Genomic DNA, 10,885 nt, shown 5'->3' with positions numbered 1-10,885 from the left:
ACGTGTTTGGTTTGGAAGATTTACAGATACCATGAAAAGGTATGGGTACAAGCAAAGTAACGAAGATCATACCCTTTTTTTGAAAAAAACGGGAAGATTTAATCACTTGCCTAATAATCTATGTGGATGATATGATCATAACAGGAAGTGATGTTGAAGAAATTGAAAAATTGAGAAGGAACCTATTTACAAACTTCGAAATGAAGGATTTGGGAAGACTAAAATATTTCTTAGGAACAGAGGTTCTACGATCCAACAAAGAAATCTTTATCTCCCAAAGAAAGTACATCTTGAACCTTCTGGCAGAAACAGGAATGGTGGATTACAAACCAATAGATACGCCCATGCAAGTTAATCACAAGTTGAAGATAGTAAAAGGTGCCACCCTAGCAGATAAGGAAAGGTACAGCGACTGGTTGGAAAACTAATTTACTTATCACATACTCGACCTGACATAGCTTATGTTGTGGGAATAGTAAGTCAGTTTATGCATAAGCCACAAGAAGATCATATGGAAGTTGCCATGAGAATAGTTCGATATTTGAAAGGAGCTCCAGGAAGTGGAATTATTTTCAGAAGGAATGGCCATTTGAAGGTTGAGGCATACACTGACGCAGATTGGGCGAGCAACCCAAATGATAGAAGATCAACAGCTGGTTACTTTACACTTGTTGGAGGCAACCTGGTAACTTGAAAAAGCAAGAAACAGAAAGTTGTAGCTCTTTCAAGCGCAGAGGCAAAATTTTGAGGGATCGTTAAAGGCATAACTGAAGTATTGTTGATAAGAAAATTGATGACTAAGATTGGGTTTCCACCACAATTGCCAAGCCAGTTGAAATGTGACAACAAAGCCGCAATCAACATTTCAGAGAATCCCGTACAACATGATAGAACAAAACATGTTGAGGTGGATCGACACTTTATCAAAGAAAAAATTGAGAATTGCATTATTGAGCTTCCATTTGTGAGATCAGAAGATCAGTTGGCTGATATTCTTACTAAAGCAGTTTCAAGACAAGCCCTTGCTAAAGTTCTAATCAAGCTGAGTATTGGTGATCCCACTACTCACCTTGAGGGGGATTATTAGAATCATATCATAATTAGGGAACAAAATCAGGAAAATATCAAAGAGGATTAGAAAAAAATCAATGTAATTTATTAGGATATTATTCCATAATGAGTGTACTCTTAGCATACTCTTGGTCTATATATTGGTAAGAACCTTGTAATCACATATGAGAAATATGAATAATAAAAATAATACTTTTCTAAATAATTCTTCGTTTATTCTTAAACTCTTTGTACCATGGTAACAAAAATAGCAGAGGTAGTAGAGCAATTTCAAAGAGAGCAGAGATAGTGGAATAACTTTAAAGAGAGTAGAGGTGGTAGAACAACTCCAAGGACAATAGAGATAGTGGAGAAAAATGGAAAAGCATTGCATATCAAGAAAGACAACTACAAAAGATAGAATCAACAAGAAAATTGAAAAGGTAGTGATGGAATTTGCACAACAAATTTCATACTATAATGTTGTCTTCACAACATCAATTGAAGGCAAGGAAAAGAGTGATATTTGAACATCATCTCATACATTTGAGCTGAAACATTTTTCTAATTTTGTACTTCATTTGAAATTTTAGTATTATGGCTATCTAAGGTTCATATTTAATTGAGAAAAAAAGCATATCATGGTGAGGAGAAAATTAAAAAAATCATGAGAAAAAAAAACAAGAGAGATGCATTGAAAAAGCTAAATAAAGTTTTTGTGTATTTGTTATTTAATAAAATAGGATTAGATTCCCTTAATAAGTTGGGATAACATTTGGTGACTAATTGAACCAGTAAGTTTTCTTTTGCCAAGTTGGAACAATACTTTGTGGTAGCTAACTAGACTTGGGTAGAAGTTTAGAATTCGATACTAGATGAATTAGGTTGTAATTCATTGGTATTTGTGTATGTAATCAATTTGATTATAATGAAAATTCTACTGGTGGAGATTAGATGTAAGTTTCATAGCATTAAAAAACCAAATCAGAATACATACTTGTCTCATTCTCTTCTTTTTTATTTTGTTCTATTCTAATTTTAGAGACAAAAAATAAATTTTTTTTTGCATAATCTACTTCTGTAAAAAATTTCTAAAAGAACTTATTTTCTAAAATCAACTTGATTCAATCTCTTATAAAGGTCTAGTATTATCATTAATATCTAACTAGTGTATGACCCGTGCATATGCGCGAGCTGCTTTATAATGAAGGTAATATCTCCCTGGTTATGAACTTCCTGGTATTATAACTCTTAATGCTACACTGTCAAAATTATTTAGTTCAATAATTACAACTCATGGATTTAACAACTGAGATAAGGCTTTAGCTTATTAGTTTCCATCTTCACAGCTAGGCACAAAAATATAAACTAAAATATACATAACTACATTAACTACCTATCTTTGACATGTAAACTTCTTTCAAACTACTCTTCATGTATCTGACAAGGGTAGTCGGTCAATGCAAGCAAGCTTCAGCAATGCAACCGATAGCAATGCTATGGCGCTCCAGTATATTTTCTATATGCTCTTATCCAGTAAGTTAATCATGTCTAACACAACTCTTTAATGGGGCATTTAAGGCACACTCAATCTTCAAGGAGAATTGGCCTCTGTTATTAATATTGAATCTCAACAAAAATCAGTTCATAGCTCATCCACTAACAATGATAGGTCATCTAAAAATTCAAAATAAGGCATCATTGAATAATATATTAACAGAGAAGAAGATCCACATCCATGCCATGACACCGACATATGCCTGAAAATATAAAATCTTGAAAATAAAGAAATCTTTTTAATACTAACAAAACAAATGATACCTGAACATCAACATATAATTTCCAAATACATGAGACATTCTTAACAGAATTAACACTTACTCTTGCAACAGATGCTTCCTGCAGTCAATTCAAGGGTTACTAAGAGTTGTTGAAATGGAAGATTTTATTTGAACTTAAAAACGAATGCCACAGCCATGGTTTTAAAAACCGAACCGGACCGGCCGGTTCAACCGGAAAAATTGGGAACCGGTCACCTAGCCGGTTCGGGTAAGGTCAGAAACCGCTTGGCAAAAAATCGATGAAAAAACCGGTCGATCCGACGGTTAACCGGTGAACCGGGAGAACCGTCTCGTTTTTTAGTGGTTTTTAGTTTGGATATTAAACTTCAAAACGGCGTTGTTTTGAAGGTAAAAAAAAAAAGAGAGAGAGAGAAGCTAAAGTGCTAAACACACAACCCTAATCCTAATCTCAGTCTCAACTCTCAACTCTCAACTCTCAACTCTCACACTCTCACAAGAGACACCATAGCCACCACGGACAGACCCACCGTCACATAGCCACCCATCGTCGCCCTTACTCGCCGCCGGTAATACTCTGCCTTTCAACCCTAACTTTCTCAGTCTCTCTTCAACCTTCTTCCTCCAAAGTACAAACACCACCGTCACCTCCAACAAACGCTGGAGCAAAGCATCACCGTCGTGGGTCGAAGGTCACCGTGGCATCCGGGTCGAAGGTCGCCGTCCCGCGGTGAGTACTCAGTAATCAGTACTTCAATCTTTTCCTTCTTTCAATTAATTTCATTTATTTGGTGATAAAACTGTATGAATTGGACAGATTTGAGTTCATGGTTCTTGTTCTGTTTTTCAAATCTTTTCCATCTTCTGAGTTCTTGTTCATGGGTTCTTGTTCTATTTTTCAATTAATTTTTATTTTGTTAATTATTCTTGTTTTGTTTTTCAATTTTGTTTATTTTGAATTTCGGTATATAAATTCAATTCTGCTATGTTGGATTTGGCTATATTGAGTTTTGTTTATTTCTGCTCTGTTGAAATTTGGGGTTTAAAATCTAAATTCAATTATGCTCTGTTAATTATGTTGAATGAATGTTGTATGAGTTATATGGATTGATATATTTTCTGGATTATAGATTGCTGTCATTTTGAATTTAGATGGAACAGCCATGATCAGCAACTACAACATAATTCTATGGGCATCTTCAAGGCTAGAAATTATGGAATTAGCCCTCTCTAGTTGCTTGTTGAGAACCATTGTATTTTGATTGACTTCATTTAGTGATTTTGTTCAGATTCACTTTTCTTTTCAATTTGAATTCATTCTTTTAAAATAATTTTGTTGCTTGTTAATTGTTGATTTAATTGTCTAATTGTTTGGATTCTAACTTCTGAATTTGTTTTTTGAACTTTTGATGCCGAATGTAATTGATAATTTTCTGTTTTGAACTTTTGGTGCTGCGTGTATTCTTTGCTTCTTGATGTGATTAGAAATTCTGTAAATCTGTTCAACAATCAATATTTAATTTGTGTAAATTTGTGTTTGTAAATTGTAGTTGTTACTAATTAGAAATTTTATTTTTGAAGATAGAACAACTAGATAGTGATCAAGCATTACATATATTAATTTTTAATAATTTTATTTAATATTTAATTAAACCGGTTGAACTCCGGTTGAACCCCGGTCGGATCATTAAACCAGTGAACTAGTTGCCTTACCGGTTCATTTACCGGTCCGATTCTCACAACCTTGGCCACAACATCCAAACAATTTCTATAAAACAAACCTCTAACAAAGAAGCCCCCCACTTAAATGGTCCCAAGTTCATGCAATCTTTTGCTAAACAAAGGAGTCCCAAAAGCAAGTCCATACTGTGCAAGCACACATTGTGATGAAATATCCAAAGCTTGTCGAAATTGTTCAACTCCCTTACATGTAGAAAAACCCGAAGACAATTTCACAGATAGTTATAGAATATAAACAATTGGATGCGGTCGAAAAGCCTCCAAAAATTCATGAAAGGATTTGCAAGAAATGAGAATTCATTATTAACGAAGAGTACCTTTCTAAATGAACCAAATGTCAATGAGATATTTCCACTTTCAACCAAATCAAAGACCATCTTATCATCCAAGTGGATGGCACGGACATAAGACTGATGGAGAATTCAAAAGTAAGTTGGTAGTTGAGGAATTAATCATCAATACTTGATGGCATGACCATAAGACTATTGTTCTATTTTTTGTTCTAATTGAAAATAAAAGTAAAAAATTTGGGTCAAACTAATTAGTATTGGTTATCAAACATGCAGTGATATGAAACACCAATACTCCACGCAAAATTCATGAGCGCTATGGATTTGATGCATGGTCTTTTATTCTTCTTCAAGAAACGACTCAATTTCACACATTAATGGACAAAATTCTTCTCATGGTATTAACCTAAGATGGGGATATTAAAAAGGAAATTGCAAAAATATTTTATTAGCATGTAATTATACTCAGGTTAAAATGGAAATATTTTTTAAAATTTTTTTACATAAATCATAATCATTATTTTATATTTCTCTCCGATGTTCAAACCAAACATCTCTGTACTTATTTTTTTTACTAAAAGGACCTTGGTGATGCATTAAATTGGGTTCTCGTTCAATTTCTCACATTTGTACACATTAATAACTTAACCGTTGGGGTGTTTACTATGCTTACCAATAAATACAATAAGGTGGTTGTGGAAGGAATAAATTTGGTGATAACATACCTGCTCCATCTCTTATCCTGACTAAGTTTCTGCCAAAAAAGCCAATCAAAATTGGGTTTAAGGTGAGCAGCTAGTAGGAATCATGCACTGAGATGATGTCTGCTACCAAGCATCTGCGAGATCGATTTTGGTGAGCACTTCATATTGAGAATTTCTCTATTTTTTCAATTTAATACCCTGGTTCTTGTTTTTCTAAAATTGTGCCCGATCATTTTTTGCTCAGAGTGATTGTTTCTACAGATTAAGGAGTTTCACATATTAGGTTTTGGCTACTATTTCAAGATGACCAGCTGGGTCCAGATGATTTGCAATTGAATTGGAAGTGATCGGGAGCATATTTTTAAATTTTGGGGGATAAAGACCATCTCTGTTCATAATTAGATTTTTAGCCCTTTCAAATTGGTAATTTAATTTAGTTTTTTCACTCAATAATTAAAGATCTTATCGATTGCAAAAGAGCTGGTTTCATAGTTTCCTAATTTAATTTGTGGTATATTTGCTATAGTTGCTTTTGACTTGATCTAGTGCAGAGGACAACAGTATTGGCATAAAAAGTTCCAAAGGATACCATTATCTGAAGTATACTTATTTCCTTTCATTACTTTAAATATGAATTGATTGATTAGTTCTCCTTATATGTAGGAATGATATAGTTGATAAACTTGAATCTGAGGACAAATTGAATGTTTTATTGGATTGTTGGTTTCTCCACTGTTTAGGGTTTACCTGGGTGTAATTGATTTACAGTTAAGTTGAAAGTGATCGAGAGCTAATTAGAACATTTGGGGATAGAATCCATCTCTCTTTATAGTTAGATTTTTATCCCTTTCGAATTGGTATTTTAAATTAGTTTTTCAGTCAATAATTAAAGATCTTATTGATAGCAAAAGAGCTGGTTTCATAGTTGCCTAATGTGATTTGTGGTATACTTGCTATAGTTACTTTTGACTTGATCTGGTGCCGAAGACAACAATATTGACATAAAATAAGTCGAAAGGACACCATCATTTGAGGTATACGCATTTCGTTTCATTACTTGAAATATGCATTGATTGATCAATTATACTTATATGTAGTGATGACATAGTTGATAGATTTAAATTTGAACACAAATTGAATGTTTAATTGAATTGTTGGTCTTTCCACTGTTTGTTAAAAAAGAAAATGATTAGGAAAATTATGACTAATATGTATCTCCTTTTTGCATTTTGATAGATATTCAGAACGTATTTGTTTTGTGTGTGATGTTTTGCAATCCTCTTGATCTTTTTAATTGATATACCTGATCCATATCTGCTGTGCTAATATGCCAATTGGTATTTGCAAGTAAGTTTCATATTAACTGCATTGAACTATTAGGTTTGAATACCATACACCCAGTTGTTGATGTTTGCATGGTAATGTTTTTTTTTCCAATATACTATAAAGTTCAACAATAATATTGCTTGCTTGTTATTATTTTTTCAGCTTTTTACCGAGCCCATGTCATAATGTAGTATAGTTACTCAAAACTTTCTCTTTGAGTTGTACATACACATCATATGAAGCATAGGAATATAGTATTTGCGACAATTAAAATCGTCTAGTAATGCCAAAATGATTCTATAAAAATATTGATTAGTCATGCAAAATATAAATCTTTGAAGTCAGATATCAACTTTCTTTTTACATGGACTGGTCAATAACTGATAGCTCATTGAATGTTCACATTGCTTGGTGCTGCTGACTTAGGACCTTCTTTTCATGTACACCCAACATTCCTAAAGACTTCTTTGAAAACCACATTTTCAGTTTGATTGACATTGTTATCATCATGACATAACAATATCTTCAACCCATCCCTATGAGTGACTCTAGAAATTGCCACATATAGTTGACCATGAGTAAAGACTTATTTTTTGAGAATCAATCCAACCTTAGACAATGATTGACCTTGACTTTTATTAATAGTCATTGCATATGAAACCATGATAGGAAATTGCCGACGTTGGAACTTGAATGGGATCCAGTGATCCGATGGACTTAGTGTCATCCTTGTAATAAAAACTTTGTTGCCTGTGTGTTCTCCTGAAATGCTCTGTGCTTCTATAATGTGTTTTTCAAGCTTGGTAACTACTAAACGTGTCCCATTGCACAACCCAGCAGCATGATCAATATTTCTTATAAGCATGATTGGTGTCCCCACTTTTAGTGTAAGCTCATGATTCGGAACACCTGAACACCTAATAGTGTTTAGAAATTCAAGTGTGTGTACCGATGCTAGTAACTCATTGTTCCCTTCTGTGGGGCATGTTTTGTCCGAGCTAAAAAAAGTTTGCGATATTTAAATTATAACATATTAAGTAAATATCATAAAATGATTATATTTTTTATCTTTAATTCACGAATATATTTTCAATGCATATAACAAAGTTATTAGAACACCTGATTTATATTTAATTTGTAGCATATTTTTGATGATATGAAGGATAAAATATAATTTACTGTTACAATAATACTAAACAAAATAAACTAACTAAAAAAATAGATAATTTTTTTTATTTTATCGAATCCAAAATGAAAAAGAAAATTTTACAAAACTAAGAGCACTTTTTTATATAACAAACACTTAGTAGTATTTTTTTTAATTTAAAAAAAATACTAATACTGATTATATATATTACTACTTATACTATATTATATTTGATTCTACAATATTTTAATTTTCGACCCTCCTCTACTGAATTCCTGAATTCGTCCCTATGTGAAATTGGATATCCTATTAAGTTATATGAAATATGATTACAAAATATGATTCGCCTAAATAAGTAGACATGTAATTAGAACAAATATTGAAGAGGATAGTTTCTGACTCAGATTAAGCATGGTAAATAATGAATTTTTACCTGGATTTTTCATTATTCTTCTTTGCTTTTGAAGTATGTCATCTGAAAGCAAATGCCATGTCTTTTCCCATACATGTTCTGGCCTTTCCATGGAATTTGAAAACAACAATATTGCAAATAGCTTCCTCAAATAAACTTCTGATCCCCAATGACTTGCTTCTTTTATTGCATCAACGTATTCTTTATCATCATCTAAAAGACCTCGTGCATAACATGCATCCCTAAATGATGAATGAAGAACACCATCTATTGTCCGTATTTCTTCATATGATTTAGGCCCTTTAGCATAATTGAGAAGTAGTCTAAGGTAGTAACTTTCACCCGACCCAGGAGGGACAAAGAAAATGCGACCTATCACAGCGTGTGACTTTCGTGGAGACCATTTCCTTTCCTTTGCTTTCCATACAAATTTTGTTGGGAATTCAGCATAAGTAAGTGATCAGGCTTTGGGATATGACTTGTTCGCTTCAAACCATTCCAAAAACATGGATTCCTTGATAGAAGCCTTTCTAGCAACATCTTCCAAATTCTCGTCATCTCTGAAAATCACTGGTTGCTCGTTTGGCAAGTGAAACCCCAACCTTACCACAGAAGGGTCTCTATAGTGAACATTGTATCCAAAAATCCTCCAAGCAGCTTCGCATGGAGATATATATCGACAATTATAATACATACTGACTTCATCGTGCTCATCCTTATCCGCATCTTCGGTCGCACTTTTGTAAAATGATGCAGTTACACGGTCGTGTCCTTTGTTAACATACTTAAATAGATACTTTATTGATCTAGATTGGTTGTACCACTCAACATTGATGTGTGCTCCATATATCATCAATAAATACCTATTATGAGGAACGATATAACGGTTATCAAGATCAATACCTGATTTCATGATTGTCTTTCCATCATCTCTGCGTCTGTATACTGGATAACTATCTTCGTCAATTGTTGTGTTATCAACAAATCGCTTGGGGAAGTGTCTGATGCATTTCCCATCTTCCATGCATGGTGAATCTTTCTTGGCTAAACCACATGGACCATGCATCATGTGCTTCATAGTATTTTGGATCAGTCTCATTATCTGGTATTTCAGCGGATATAATCTTGTCAATATCTTCTGCAGTAGGATACTTGTCATCACGATGTAGAAACAACAACATGTGTGCATGAGGTAGCCCACGTTTTTGAAACTCGATGGTGTAAATCACTGGAAAATTAAAAAATGAACTAAACCATTAGTGCATCACTCCACGTTGAACATAATAATTTGGTTATAAATTATAAGCAATCATACACAAAAAATTATGTGCCCTATATCTGTTTGATCATGACTACCATTATAAAATATTTTGAAAAACTTGAACCAATTGAGAATCACAAAACAATATGCATTTGTTTCTAATAAATCTTGCCAAAAAACTATATGGAGATACATATTATTTTACAATATAAAAGGATCATGAGTTAAGTATTTTTACCCGCAGAAACCCGTCCAAATATCTTCATGGTTCTTATGTCTTTAAATAAATGATCCAACTTCATCTTAAAAGCCCTACATACCATGTCCGGTCGGTCTTCAGCATTTAGTTCTCTGTTCCTTAAGAATTCTTCTAATTCAGGCCACTTTGGATTACACGTGAATGTAATGAAAATGTCTGGGTAACCGACTACCTTGCATATTGCCATTACATCAAGGTAGTTTTGAATCATGTACCTAGGCCCTCCAGTGAATGAAGACGGTAATATAATACGTTTGCCGCGAGAAGATGGTGCTGTCTCCCCACTTAGTACTGCTTCTTTGATACCCTTGTACATCTCACATCTGAACTTCTCTTGGTCAAGACATATGTAGTTTAACCTGGCTGACTCTATCATAGAAAAACCATCAACCAAAAATTGCTGGAATAGTCTCCTAGAATATAACAATGGGGATCCATCGGACAATCGTTCTTGTATTCTAAACGCAAAAAATTCCCTCATCGATACATCCTGTCACCCCTTTCTGCCATCTGGATTACTCTTGTTAAGTGGAACATCTCCTTTATAACCATCTTCTCCGTACGGAAATAGTAAAGGGTATTGCAAGCCTAAATAAGCTAGATTTAGTTGGTTGATCCTTTGTAACCTTCCACTTTGTGTTTCCACAATAATGTCTCTATCAGTTTTATCTACATCAATATCACCCACAATCAATGCAGCAACCTCACTGGTTGATGGTAAATTATATCTTCTCCCATCTTTGCCCCGCTTTCCTATAAGCCTTAGCTTCACTGTTTACCTAGAGGTTGAAGACATTGATTCCCTAACCATACGAAATGCTTTCACCAACACATTGTTTTCATCTAGCATTGACTTCAATTCTTTCACTATGTGTTCATGAATATCGTTGTTTTCCT

This window comes from Arachis stenosperma, chromosome 2, assembly GCF_014773155.1.
Source record: "Arachis stenosperma cultivar V10309 chromosome 2, arast.V10309.gnm1.PFL2, whole genome shotgun sequence".
NCBI classification, from domain to species: Eukaryota; Viridiplantae; Streptophyta; class Magnoliopsida; order Fabales; family Fabaceae; genus Arachis; species Arachis stenosperma.
This window is presented reverse-complemented; position numbering follows the sequence as displayed.